The following is a 15,646-nucleotide window of genomic DNA, read 5'->3' on the forward strand; positions in this document are numbered from 1 at the left end:
TTACCTCAGGACAACCTTCTGGGTTTCTGCTCTTTAGCAAAACTGCTCTCTGTTCTTTTTCCTTCTTCATCCTTTTGCCTAAAGACTCTCTTCTCTCAAAACACTGGTTTCATTTAAAAAAAGCTGCTTGCCTCCTAATTCACTAGTGTTAGCCAACAAGCAGGGAAGGCCCAGGTAGACATAACTGGGAGGGGGAAGAACTTGCTTAGTTGTAGGCACAGCAGGCAGCTTGTACAGCCATCCGTGCAGGGCATAAAATGGCAAAGCTATACGATAACTGAGTGTTATTGGAGATCATACCTATAAATAATCTAATTCCTTTGGTTGTCTTTTCATAAGGTGAAGGAAAACCACTTTCAGAAGCTTTGTTTGCATTATGTTCATACAAGGCTTTACTATGAGGCTATAATCTGTACTAGTACATAGGTGATGGAGCTCTGAAATGCCAATAGGTGGTGGGATGGGTTTGGCTTGGTACACGAAAGATTGCACATAAATATGTTGAGCCCGTAGGTGAGCAACACCACATCCACATGACAATCCAGACCCTTTGATTCCTAATATACTATTTGAAACTGTACATGTTATTTCTTCTTTCTTACATACAGGTCACCGTTATCTCAATTAAACTTCGCTTTTTTTTTTGTTTTGTTTATTTCTCTCCCACTCTCTTCCTTTCAGCTCCTGGCTGTTTTGCTAGCTCAGTGATTTTGCAATTTATTTTCTAGTGAGAAAGCATGGATTCATAAATATGGGCCAGAAATGAATTAGATAAAAATAATATGACAGCTATTGATATGCTTTTCACTGAAAGAAACCTTTAAGAGGAGAGGTACAGACAGAAAGACAATAAGCAGAAGACACCCATGCCTCCCCTGGAAGGCCATACAGGAAAGATGTTTTATAAAATAAGCCTGTGAGACATTGCAGCAAGACTAAAGCTAAAAACAGTCCCAGTCAAACATGAGCGAAGCAATAACTTAACAGTGTCCTCTGGCAACTACAAGCACATTCAGAGATCACTTTTAAAAGAGTATTACCTGCTCAGTGCACAGAAAATGATGACAGTAATATGCTCTGCTGTGCTTGTTACTGGTTACTGTAATGGTGACTCCACTTCGTGGCAGCTTTTAAAAGTTTACCAAGCTAACCATATCCTTTCCCCTCAGCTTGCTCACCCTCAGGTAATTCCTTTTTCCCGAATCTTCGCTCACCTTATTTCAATCTTTCTCAGTTCAGGCATTTAGCAAGCTGGAGCTCTTCCATACAGGCAACGTGAAGTCACGCAGATCCTCAGATGGATTTGGGTCAGCCTTCGGCACCCTTTCTCTGCCATAGGAGAACAGTTACAAATATGCTTAAATTTTATTTTGGTAAGGCATTATTCAATAGCAGATGCTTTTTACTTAATGACTGATCTGTCAAGGGCTAAAACACGTAGAGATGAGGACTGAGATCTGTTGGATTTGCTGGAGAAGCAAAAGATATGGAGCATCTCAGCCTTGTGCCTGGTTTGGCTGTGGTAGTCATGTACTATATAGGGCTAGACGCAATAAAATGCCTGTGCCTACTATAGTCAGTTTATGAGGAACAGAAGATAAACAAAAGTGACTTCATGTTAGCTTTTGGTAAAACCACTCTTGCTGTCAGTCCTCTGGGGCAACAACCATTCTTTTTCTATTTGGGGACGAAATTTAATCTTTGCAATTTAACATTTACCATCTACTCGTGATTCCTTAGTCGCAGAAACAGTATGGTCTCATTATGGGACCCTTCTACCTTTTTTCAGGAATAGTGAGTCATATTAATTCCAGGTGTGTCTCCATTCATTGGTGTGCTTGCACCAAGGACAAATTTCAACAGCATTTCAGGAAAACTGGAAGTGTCTATCTTATTGCATACAGAACGCCCAGCTCTGCACAGAGAGAAGAAAAACAATTGAAAGCTATAGATTTTCCATCCTTTTCAGGCATAAATGGCAGAATAGAGTGCTGTTTCCTACATTTATTTTGTTAGGATGTCTTGTCTGGTTTCTTCTAGGGACTGAATGAAGATTGAATGTAGATCTTTTCTTTTGAATGACTGAGAGAATGTGAGGTTAGACAAGTCTATTTAGAGACAGTCATAACCCCATCATAAGGGATCTTGGAAAATATACTGACTTTGTAGTGGTACGTACCTCTCTTTCCCCTGAGTACCGTCCTATTCCAGTCATTGCTGACAGAATAAAGAACTATCAAAATAACAAGGTTCAAAATAAAACTCTGGAAATTCTTTTGAAGCATGAAAGTATTGTGCTTCAGAATTCTGGACTGAGGAGAGTACAATATGTGCACAGTGAAGTGTTTGGAGAAAAAAAAAAAGACAGCAAACACTAGTATTAAAACGAAGAAAGCTGTAAGAAACACTTACTATGCATCAAGTTAACTGTAATCTAATAACCACAGTGAACTCATTTGCAATGGCATATATAAACCCAAATGTTAATCAAGAAAGATATGGGAGGAGGGAAATGGCAGTGCGTGAGGACAACTACGAATTACATCATCACTCACAGTGGTGAAGGTGACAGACAGGGAACAGTCAAAACCTCAAAAGAGCAAGGAAAACAGTGAGGCATGCTTAATACTTGCTATGCCAGTATCTCTGCTAGGGCAGGTTTTGGTAGCCTCAGAGACAAGAAAGTGGAAAGAAAAAGTGTGATGGGCAGAAAGATCTTACCCAAATGGATGAATTCATTCCAGGCCAACTTTTGCTTGAAAGCAAAGGGAAGAGGAGAAACACTTTAGATCCAGCTCAGTCAGGGGCATATAAAATGTAATGATACTTTTCCAGAATGAATATTTAATTAGTTTTAAGGGAATATGAACCTTGTGCTTATAATTTTCACTGACCTATGCACCACTTGCTACAAACGGAAACAAGCATCTCAGTGTGGAAGTTTCTCCTCATTGATTTCACCCTGAGCCAAAACCATTTTGTAACCAATGACTCTAAGTTTACCCAGACTGCTGAACCACCACTTCAGATGATTTCTAGTCTGTCAGTTGAACTCAGCTGACACTCAACAGCAGAGCTTTGTTACCCAGATTCCTTGTCAGCCTCTAGAGTATCTTCAGTTTGTATAAGTACTAACACATACATTCAGGAACTCCAAATAGTTTTTCTTTGGCTACGTCCTTTAGTTTGATACTGTGTTGGTCTACTATGTTATTTAACAGGAAAATGATAATTCCACCTATACCTTAAAGACTATTCAATTACTGAAGAGATCTGCATAATATATCCTTACATTTCCTATTATATACTAAACCAAATTTATGTTTTGTTAAATATGGAATCTTAAGGGATATCCATGAGAACTTACATAGGGCTTTTTCTCTTTTTGAGTAATTGATATAGCTGGAGTAGAAAACCAGAATATGTATGACAATTTTGAGTATCTAGTAATACCAGGTGATGTATTAGTAAATACTTAACAAGAATTCTATGATTCAATTAAAATATTTGACACGTAGTGGTGGGAATTGTTTAAGTTCTGAATTCTCTTATTTATGCCTTGGAAGAAAATGGAGGAAAAACAGTGGAGAAAGGAATCAGTTGTACGCAATGCGCCACTGATACTGAAAATGCATCAAATCTGGAAAATGTCTGCCTTGTACTATATTATAAAGAGAAATTATCAAGCCAAATTTAAGAAAAATAAATTTAAATGAACAATGTCTGTTGCAAGTCTGTGTTCAGCTTCATATCCTACATTTGTCTAGTTCATCAGTACCTGTTCTGCCATCCAGGTTCTTCAGTGTACTCATGACTGTAATAACTGTCTGGTAGCAAACTGTCACAATCTTTGGATGAAATCCATATGGTTTGGTTCAAACAGAAGGGCAAAAATTGTGTTATAAATAGATTAAAAAGCCCAGCTGACAGACGTTTGACTCATTAGCTGCAGGGAATTTTTACTGAATACTGAGATTTTTTGTTCTCTAGGCAGGGCTTAAATTGCAATGCAGCAGTCAGTGAATAAATACAACCAAGCCTCCTTCCCCAACTTGCCTTCCCTCCCCAAAAAGATGGAGGAATATGTTAGAAAAGGATAAGCAAAGCTTCTGAAAATTGTTGGAAAGCATTTGAGTTCCTCAAAAAAACCATTGTGTTTAAATACCTAGAGGAATGATAAGGCAGAGGATACTTATTATTTATTGACATGATAATCTCCCCTATTTTATTCTTCTTTACTATAAAAAACAAAGGAGATCCATTTCTATATAAAACCTAATTCATACTGCCAGGAATTAGAGAAGAAAACAGAGAAGGGACTGAACATTCTCAAATTCCATTTTTGTATCAGGATTATTAATGAACAAACTTTTTTCCACTGTAATGTATCTTTCAAGCAGCTTGAAAGTTTTTATAGTTTTTGACCTGTCTTGTATTCTATCAAATAAAAATAAATAACATTAAGTAATTGGTATAGCACAAAGTGTATATAACCAAGTAGCAGTGTATATAACCAAGCAGCAGTAGGCAATTGTATTTCTGAAGTTCAAAAATCCCATTGTTAAAGAAAATACAGGGGCATTGTGTTGCAGTTTTGTACAAAAATGTCTTTAGAAGTTAGCGCTGCTTCAGGCAATGCTTATTTTCTAATATAAATCAGATTATTTTGGCAATCAGCAGATTCAATCACCAAGGAAAATAGAAATGATATTAATTTAAATATATGAATAAGAGCTCTCAGCATCAAATTCAGCTCTTCTGCTTTATGTGTCCACTATGGAAGTAAATTGATCTGAACGTCTGAAATACCCCATTGTCTGGTCTCTTATGAAGTCATTTATGACTTTTTAAAATGGGAGCTAAGATCTTAAGTACTCAGTTCTGTTTTTGTAGCATTTCATTTTACACAGGTTCTCAGACTTTCACAATGCAAAGAATACTGAAGGATTTAGACCATAGGTTCTTGATCTGTGCACTTATTAAATAGAATGCACGCAACAGTAAGTAATTAGGTATCGGTTAGCAAACAAATTTCTGTCTCCATTTTCAACTGTGCTATCAAGATATATCCAACTGTATTACTCTTACATGAAAATCTGAACTCAGTAACATCCCTGATTGCAGTACAGCTTCAACAGATGCATGTGCACATACACATAGAGGCTGTCCTATATCCTGTCTTAGGATATCATAATCTTGGGCTGTGCAATGAGTCTGTCTGCTGACATAGGTTAGTTTTCTGAAATACTAAGCAGCAAGACTGGTTGTGCTGTGGGGAACCTAGGCATATGTTAGTTTTACAGAATTGTGTTAATAATGGAAATCATTGAGCATACTCTATTTATTCATAGGCTTTTATACAAGCATTATCTTAATCGTATCAAAATAGCAAGTAGCTTTTCTATAAACTTGTGACAGGGGAGGAGATCTTATTTAGCAATCAGGACCTGTCACATCAGTCAAGATATCAGAACCCCACATGAGATAATATATTTAAAAACATTCTAATGGATCAATTTTTAAGTTAATTCCACTCAGCCATTGCCCTTCCTAAACTACTTTCAAATGACTGCATTGTTTAAGTTCAATTTCAATAACTACTGTCTTGCTAAATAGCACTTTTTCAGTGACAGGCATGAACTAAACTCCACATTCCTATCATCATGGAATGTCTTCCCACTCGTTGCATGGTCTTAAAAGGCTTCCATGAAAAGAGTCTGCTTGATTTCTCTATGGAAGTCTGACATCTAGAGTATGAGGCAAATGAGCTTAAAGGGAATGGGCAAAATAATATCAATGTCATTTATGTACTCTCCTGTTCATTAGAAGTATGATTATGTAAGCAGTGATGTTAATGCATAATTTCTACTTATCCACTAGTCCATCAACGTGGACACAACTTTGGTTTGGGAGTGGTAGTCTTTAAAGGCTTAGACATATTCAGAGAAGTTGGCCAGTTAGTACATTGCCTGTCACATGATTATTAAAAGCATGAAAACCAATCCCTATCAAGTTCACCTCATCACTGCTGTAAAACAAGGTACATTAGAAGAGTATGCAATGAAGAGACCAGTTTTAGACACCATAACTCTAAAACGGCTTGGTCTTGTCCACACTTTTTATTCTGGTAGGTGACTTGTATCATTTGATTACAATATGGACTGCTTGACAGGCTATGAATATGCCTGTGTTTATAGAACTCCAATGGGTATCAGTCATCAGTAAACACCATCAGTTTACTTCAGTGCTCACATTTCCAGTCTGTTGTGGTTAAAGGTAAATGTTGAAGAGACATTCAAGCAGCTCTGCTGGATAACAGAAATTTTGCCAGGTTTTTTCTTTTTGCTTTCTTTCTTATACTTTGTGCAAATGCAAGGTTCCCACGCACTTGAAGGTAAAAGAACTTCTCAATGAAATGAAACAGAAGGGTCTATTAATTTTTGGCACAGAGACAGTATGTTTGACTTCCTATAATCAAAGGTGTCATGCTTGCTGGAATAAAAATATATATTGTAATGTCCCACTATATAGACAGTTATATTTTCTTCATGAGAAATAAGAAATGAAATTTCATGGGAAATGAAACTTGAATACAAAATGTGATCCATTTGTCTATAGTGTGTTAATTATTAGCTGATAGAGTTTATAAGGAAGTACACATAAGTAGCTTATTTAAAGGAGGAAAGGGAAGAGTACAAGGGATTAGCCAATTATGATACATGATAATCTCAAACTAATGTGTGTTACTGCCTATTCTATGATACATGAGCAATAGTTACCTGAACTGCTTTGACTCATTTACCAGCTCTCTATAATTTATAGCTCAAGCTCTATAATGTTTCCAAAGTTAGAAAAAAACAGACTGAAACTGTAAGTACAGTAGACTTTTCCAATGGTGTCTTTGTTACACTATACAATAATGAAAAAATGCATATAAGCATGTAATAATGTGTTTGACAGGTTGAGATAGAGTTCTTAATTTCTTCTGCATTCCTGAATTTTATTTTGTTTTCCACATAATTCTAAATGGCAGAAATTTCATTTGTAAGTGGATGATTGGTTAATGAGTGTACATACTTTATTTCCTTTTTTCTTCATAGTAGTATCACTGAAATGTCTCGGAAAAAGGACTGGAACTTGCAGAGTTCTGGATGATAAACATATCCTGTTTGAATGAGTCAGAAGGATGATCCATCTTTTAAATTGCAGCGTAGAATAAAGATGTGCAAGATCAGGTAAGCATTGAAAGCATTTTGGACATGGTAGCACACAGCTTTATACAAGATAATTTTGTTTGTAACAACGTATGTATGATTTAGGATGCCAGAGTTCAGCTCCCCGCTTCATCAATTGCTTGATCAAACTGCTTTGCACACTAAAATGACTCGCTGATGTTCTGACCAGCAGGTTTCAAAGAGTCACTAAGTATTCAGTGCTCAGTAAGCATTCTAAAAAAACAGTTTTCAGAGGTCATATTTCGCAGAAGTAATATTTTTATTGGTACTTCCAGTATAACTAGTGTAGCATGCTATTTATTTTTTTTTATGTAGCTTTAGATGAGAGTTTTAAATTTTACTTTGACACACTTTCACTCATTTTTATTAACATTATTTGCTATGCTATTCCTATTTTCTGGCTTTGTAGTCCCCTTTCTGCAAACAAATCTCTTAGTCCATTTACTCAAAGCTAAAAGGCAGAGCTTCTGTTCTTCAGCACTTTTACTAGCCCAATGTGTAGTAAAATCAACGTCTTAAATTTTTTTTCATTGTTGAAATTCTTTAGGAGAATTAGATTGAAATGCATTCAATTACACTGTCTAGAATATGCTGAATGCACCAGAACCCAAGTATCTTTGCAAATATAATCTGTGAAGTGTCAAGACAATAGTGTTTGTAAAGGTAATGCCGTTATTTTAATTCTCTATTTTTAATAAGTCAGATACTTAATGGCATGCTGTTGCTCAAAAGCATGTTGTGAAAGAAAATGAATTAACTTACTTGGCATGGACCAGAAAAAGACCACAAAAATTTGACAATGAAATTTGGGTCTCACACATGCAGTCCATTTCATCCTTGTTTCAGTTTACTTGCTCAACAAGTTATAAGGTTAAATAGAAAAGGCACTTTTTGGGAAAATGTTTCCTGTCATCAAAATCAGTGCCCATTATTAAATATTAAATAATACTCACTGAAAGAACAACTGGAATTAAGTATCTATAGTACTTCAAAAATATTTCCTCATACTTTAAAAAATGAAGTAATGTTAAGAAACTAGCAGAACCCAAAGTTGTAATGTTAAATCAAAATAAAAACAAATAGGTTTCCAGATTAATAACATAAATTGTACTGGCATTTAGTAATTATGGAAAATAACAGTCAGAAGTATATAAAATAGAAGGTAATATAAATGGAGCAAAGCTGGAAATATTGCAAGTGGATGTAAGCCAATCGTTTCAGCTACAAGAATAAAGTGAAGTCAGTAGTTCAAAATAATTACTGTTAGTTGTTTCTCAAAAGTGTTCAGGAGAAATCATAATTTACAGGTGTCTAAGGAAATTTGGAGTTGCCAAAAATAATGCTACAAACAAAGAGGTGAAATGCCTATTTTCCTACTACAACTCTGTCCCAGACGCTGGGTATGTTTTTAGTCAAATCACTTACGTTTCCTTGGCCTAGTCACAAGTTTTATTTGATGCAAATGAAAATACATTTGTTTACTCCATAGAAGTTCACTAGTGATGGGATAGGTACTCTCAGGAAAATCGAAAAATGCTGTGACAAAAAATGGTTAAGATAATGAGCTGTGATTCTGGGCATTTGATTTTTGGATCTATCTTTATCTGTATCTCTTAGGCCACTTTGGTTATTTCACCTCTTTAGGCTTTATTTTCTCCTACCATTTGGCTACAAAATTGTTTTTTGCCATCCTCAGAAGCTTTCCAGCCATTACTATAAGAACCAGTACCGTGGGGAAGAGTACAGGAAAACTTTGTGGTGACTGCTGCATGCAGGCACTACTTTAATCTTGTCATGTAGGATACATGAGAATATTGCCATTTACGATGGGGCTGTAGGAGTGTCCCTTGTTGGGGATCAATACAACTTACTGTGGAGATACAGTTCTGGAAAAAAGGGGGATTGCCTTCCCCCCTTTCTTCCCCTTCCCCTCTAGGGTAATGAATGAAAATTAGCCAATATTAGCAAAACTTTCTCATTCAACCATTCAAACTGATGCAGCTCATACTCATTGAAATGTGCGAGAGAGTGCTCACATCATCTGCTGGGTCTGCTGTGGTGGTAACCACAAGCAAAGAAGCAGGGCTAAGCTCCTCACTGAAAGAGGGCTGACGGCTGCTCTGTCAGCAAACACATCTGTGCCTGGGGGAGGATGCACGTCCATGACCTCAGCTAAATGGCATTGGGCAAAAAGCCTGCACTGAGTCTTAAAACTGTTCAGCAGCTCAATCTAGGGCACCTTCATTTTGTAGGACAGCCTGTTAGAAGCAGATTTAAGAGTCTAAAGCTGTGGTTCATTTTATATTTCTCTACTGTCTCCTATTAAAGCCATCTGGCCTCTGCTTGACATACTGATGAAATTAAATATGTGTTTCCAGAACAGGATATACCACTTACCTAATTAAGGTTAGGAAAAGATTGCCTTAAAAAGAGCATCTTCCAGAGTTGTCAAACACAGCACCTGCAATAAATAGAAAGAGATGTCATTTTCTTTTCTGTAATAGGTCTCAGTTTATCTCTTTCTCTTACTGTTTTATTACTGTACTTTCTTCATGCTAAGGTATTTTATGTCACTGAGACAAAATTTGGCATCTTTCTCCAAACAACTGCTCAAATTGGATGCCATTCTAACCTTCCAAGCATTGTAAAAGATATTAGATGATTTGTAATATCCAAATCTCTTTTGGCACGAAGCCCAAAGATATGCAAGCAGGTCATCTCTTTACATAGTCATCCATCTTGCAAAGCAGTTTAAGTTATTTGTAGAACAGCACATTTTTGCAGAGTACACACCTTATTTAACTGAGCAGAGCTGTAAGTACATTCAGCTGGGCTGGCTTTCCCTGCAGATGCCTGTACTGTGTACAATATTGCACTCTGTGGACATGCAAATTTTTCTCACAGCTGCTCAAACATTGCCTTGAAGCATCAAAATGATCTGGGCAATTAAGTTATAAGAAAAAATAACTTACATTCATTAAAGATCTGTATCCTTTAATATTTTGAATTCTCATGGCAGGTTAAATGTGATAAGAATGCAAGGCTGAAAATCCAAATTTTTAAATAAAGACTTTTTAAAAATTGAAAGCACACTGCAATCATTATCCTGATTTACAAATAGGCAAATGAAATAAATATTTTCTAAGAAAAAGAGCAGTAAAATTGGTAATCTGAGGAAACCTTACTTTCTTATTTTTCATGTTACTTACTGCATTATTTATCTAAGTCACTTTTTTAAAATCAAGTATCAATAAACAAATTCTAAACATACTAAGAATCTATGGCCTGCAATTCAGATGAGCTACACTCAGACAATTCTATTAGGTCTAAGTGATGTGACTAAGCCTGATAGTGATCACTATAATACAATACTCTGAAGTTCCTTAATGCAAGCATTCTAGGTGTTTTTCAAGCAATGGGACCTGGAAACTCACCACCCCGCAACAGCCATTAAACTCACTTTACCAGCAGACCAAGCACAGGCTGACAAAAAGTTCCATAAAAAATGTGCAGCAAACAAGACTAGAAATGAGCTCTCAGCTCAAACTAGAGATACACTCTGATTTCTCTATCTTTTCCTGTCTGTGGAAGTAGCAAAATGCAGCTGTTCTGTCAGTGCTCATAAAGGATAGAACTATTGTACATGCAATGAAATAGGTAGTCTAGAATATTAAAGAATTCTCCAATTATGTAGGAGTAAACCCTCTGTTTCTCAAGGAAAATATCAGTATCTTTTTCCAGTAAGTAAAGACTACTCTTATTTGAGAGTAAACCTATAAATATTTACTATCCTATGTTGTTTTAACTTTTTGTTGAAATGACCTATTATCAGTTCGCTAAGGTATTCATAGCATTAAAACTGTCCCACCCTCTACTAGTTATCCCAACTGAGAAGCCAGGTACTGAGCAGACATGGAGACTGTTGCCACCAGTTATCTTCTTTCCTGATGCAAATCCCTACTGATTGAGCAGACTCAGAGTCAAAAAGGCTTGTGTTCCCATTGCTTGAGATTGTTTTGGGTTTTGCACGCAACTGGAAAAAAAAAAAAAAAGAAAAAAGGGGGCAGGAGAAGAAGCTTCTACTAATGGCAGTTTTCCAGTTGTAATTTGAAAGAGACAGCTTATACCTGTCTTCATTGTCCAGGTAGAAAACAGTGCTTTCTTCACTGGCCTGAGCTGAAGCTCGCTAAAGAGGAGAGCTGGAACTGAACAGAAACTGAGGATTTCAGAAAGATTTCATGACATATGACCATTAAGTTCCCCTTAAGTTCTCCACTGAAAATTAAAACAGGGACTGAACAGAGCCATTGCACATTAGATTGCTGTACTACAATTGCCATACTAATAAACTTGCTCAACCACTATACATTAATTTATATATATTAGAAACACTATATATAATTTAGTCTGTATTAAAATCACAGTTGTTTATATGCTTGTGTCATTTTCCTCCCTGGAAACTGGTGGTCAGCAATTGGTGTCCTATTTATGATACTCACTATTGTAACTGTAATTTCTCTCTAAGGAGTGATAACAGAACTTAGTGATACTGGACAGCGTAACAGCAAGGTTTTATGTTCTCCGGTATAAACATGCTGTGCAGGACATATTTTGCTACTTTTTAAATTTTAGCAGTTTTCCTTTTTTTTTTTTTTTTTTAATGTGACAGTTTTACATTGCTAGTGAATTCCCCCTCCATCTTATACTGCATGCAGTGTAGCCTACAGTGTGGTACAGACACACGTCTATCGATTTTACTTTGCACAATAAGTACCACATCATAACAGTTCAGCTGAAACTAATGGAACTAATTAAGCAACAGGGACCTCCATGTCAGAGAATCATAGATTTGCAGTTGTAAAGATCTCTCAGTCCATCTGTTTTATCTTCCTGTCAGAGCAAGGCTTTCCCATGCAATATATCTTCTTTTGTTCCCTATGCTTCAAATTGTGCTAAAAGATTGGGGCTTTCACATCTTGCCCCAGGAGACTGCTCCACAGCATAATAAATCTCATTGTCATGGATCTTTTCCTGCATTCAGCAATATTATAGTTCTTCAAATGCCTGCCATTTTTCTATTTACAGCTTCTTGTTCTGCCTGAAGAAAGCCCTCCTCTTCACCACTGAGCTTTAAATATTAGCAGACAGCCTTGTCTTGCCACACATCTCCCACTGAGTCAAGCAGCAGTTTCGTTTTGGTAGGCCCCCACAGAAGGCTTTTTCAAGCTGAAATTAGACAGTTTTGTACGTAAGATGTAATTAGCCTAGCTAGTACAGTCACGTTTTAACAGAAACTGAATGGACCTCCACAGAGCTTCATCAGGAGGTTGCATGGCTGCCTCTTTCCCTTGTACTTCCAATCTCTTAGGAAGAATTGCATTTGATGCTTTTTAGGACGTATCAACCTGTATCTCATTGTTACAAAATCTAAAAATTAAAGAACCGCAACCCTATGCCTTTCCTAACATTTGATCAAAAATTAAGGATGGGAAGAGAGATGAGCTTGTGGAAAGCAGAAACATTTGAATAGGAATTACTAGCAATAGAGAAGTCCCTGAAATGAGAAAGGGATAACTTGCTGCTTCTGCGGAGACCTGCAGCAAGGAAGGAGCAGGAGTCTTCAAGCCATAAAATTTCTTTAGAGATGAAAGGAGGTGATGAGTGCTCACCTGCAGCTCTGCTGACTTCTGCCCAGCAGATGGTAAATTTCCTTTAGTTTTGAATTTGTAACAGAAGCTGAACAGAGATAATTGACCCTGATTTCCAACTTAGGCATAAAAGTTATGTGTATTTCTGATTAAACTGCAGAATGAGTGCAGCTATGAGGAGCGATATGAAATAAGACAAGTGACAACACCTAACTAGAAAAGGAGAAGTTACCACATTTTAGGCTTTAGTAATAGCAAAAGAAAGCACATTGCAGCTTTAAGTCAGTCCTTGGCCTGAATATATTACCTTTATAAACTGCAGTATACTTCTGAGAAGGAAAGACTGATTTTTTAAGAAAAACAGTTTAAGAGACATTTACATGTTTCCTGTTTCTATGGCTTATTTTTGATCTCAGGATTTTTATGATTTGGTTAACATAACTCTGATATTAATTTCTGAGACAGACATCTTGAATGATTGTGTCAGCAAATGTTGACTGCTTCCTTGTGAGATATGTCCAAAATGTTTTATAGAGTTTCCAACATTGGCTTATGAAAACTGAATCGCTCTGGTTATGGGGGTTGAAAGAGGCCATTCTCCAGGTGGGATTTTATTACGCTCTTGGTGCATTCTATTATAATTCATAACTTCAGCACTAACGAAGTTGAAGTATCTGTCCTGATGATTTATAGGAGACTCCAAACCACATTTTTTGATTCTCAACAACATACTACCTTCTTCTATATGTTCTACTAGTTGATTTACTATGCTCTAGCTCTAAGAAACGTGAGTTCTGTCTGAGTATACTGCCCAACCTGCTGTAGTTTGAAAATGAATTGCTCCATTTGGATTGCTTTACATGAAGATTTGGGTGGTTTTAAAACTCACAGTTTCTTAAGAAAATAAAAAGTGCTCTATTTTTTATATACTTTAAATCAGTACTAACAAAATATAACAAGTAAAAGCCTGATAAAAATGTATGCAATATTCATTATAAGAGGACTAAAGTTTTTGATAGATAATGAGATTGTTCTTTTTCTTGGTTCATCCTAAATGTTCTTCCTGGTTTGTGGGATTTTTTTGCAAGGGTGTAATTCTCTACCTACTGCCTGTTTGCTACTCGGGCTAGGGAAACCTAATGGATGAGGGAGAAACAGGATTTTGTGCTAAACAACTTTAGTACTGCTACTTAACCTTGTTATAAAAACTTTACTAACCACCAGCTCCTCTGTTGTTATCATGCCCTTCTGAGCTTAGCTGGCTAAACCTTCCTCCTGCTTTAAAAATTCTTCGTAAAAGTAGCTTCTTTCTTGCAAAGTCCTTCCTAAGGCTCAACAGCAACTAGACAAGGGACTGTGCCCTGACATCCTGCTATCCCAAGGCGTGGCTGCTTTGATTTCACCTCACAAACACACACATGCACCATAAATGGGAAAAGGCAAACATAATTCAGCGTAAGAATCATTTGACCTCATGTTTACGACTTAAAAGCAAAAAGAAAAGCAAGGCAAATCCATTGGTGTTCCAGGATATTTTGAGGGATATGTAGAAATCACTCCAGAAATGATGTGGCAAAGTCTCATAGATTATTCTGTGTCTCCTGAAATTTACTGCATCTCACATGCTTGTAAGTATCTCTGCTGGCATTACTTAATAAAAAAATGTTTCCAGATCAATGAACTGAGAACATTTTGGGACCACATTGCTGTGCAAGCAAATACAGGGATCCACACATTTAGCTAGGGAAAAAAAAATTAAAAAATCACTACATTAAAAAAACACAACAATTTGCAGTATGCAGAGAGCATAGGGGGAGGGAGACAAGTTATGAACTTTGAATATTTAAGGTTGAGGGTATTGAATTATTCCATTTATTTTGAGCTTACTCATGGTCTTGTGTCCTGCAGGTCTCAGGGACGATGGAGGCTAAAACACCAAAAGGGATGTCACTAGATAAAAGCTGCAGAATTTATGCAAGTGAGTTTTCTTAGCACATCTGTGACCTCTTTTAACTTCACCTTAGTTACAAAAGGACCTGCAACATTAAGCTTGCAGAAGAGCTCAGAAAGGTCCTACACTTTTGTTGCAAACAGCAAAAGTTGTGTGGTCAGTGGTGGCAAAGAAAGTTGGGGTTTTTTTTGTAAACTTTGCTTCTCTGTCATTTTCACTTTAAATATTTTTCTCCTTCAAGGAGGTCCTCCAGGATTTTTTCTTCTTCCCTGTCTCACTGCAGTGACTCAAGCGAGAAAAGAATGTAGCCTGCAGTTCAGCTAGTATGTTTTTATCAAGAGGCTTTTCTAGAAAGAAAAGAAGATATAAAATGAAATTGCTTAGTTTAGCATAGATTAGGGCCTTCTAGTACTTCTTATGTATATAGGTGAATTATTAACCTAGGGGGAAAGGTACCAGTGTGTTCATACTAACTACTTTTCAGAGTGTTTGAGTTTTTTCCTAGTGTACATTGCCCATTGGGGAGCCATTACAACGATAATAATGAAGAGCTCGCTAATTCCTATGACTTCTTGCTTTATTGTCATAACTTCTCCAGCGTACACACGGTGCACACCATTCTGAGTAACCATAGCAATCACTCACTACAGTGGCTATGATACTGTTGCGCTGCAAAATACTACTTCACTACTTCGTTACACAATGCTAATCCCTTATTATTATTATTGCTGTGCTAATGTTCATCTGAATTTAGAATAAAAGCTTCAGCACCTCTCAGATGGTGTTTGTGTACCTCGATCTCCATATAGACT

The 15,646-nt window shown here is 36.7% G+C and overlaps 1 long non-coding RNA gene across 1 annotated transcript in view; it reads left to right on the forward strand.

Moving 5' to 3' along the window:
* The window catches only part of LOC142034038 (uncharacterized), a 42,879-nt gene that overhangs the window by 6,450 nt on the left and 20,783 nt on the right, over positions 1-15,646 (forward strand). Inside the window, exons 2-3 of the long non-coding RNA XR_012651437.1 lie at positions 7,101-7,235; positions 14,792-14,861. This is a non-coding gene — a long non-coding RNA (uncharacterized LOC142034038). The remainder of the gene's footprint in view (positions 1-7,100; positions 7,236-14,791; positions 14,862-15,646) is intronic.

This window comes from Buteo buteo, chromosome 8 (assembly GCF_964188355.1).
Source record: "Buteo buteo chromosome 8, bButBut1.hap1.1, whole genome shotgun sequence".
NCBI lineage: Eukaryota > Metazoa > Chordata > Aves > Accipitriformes > Accipitridae > Buteo > Buteo buteo.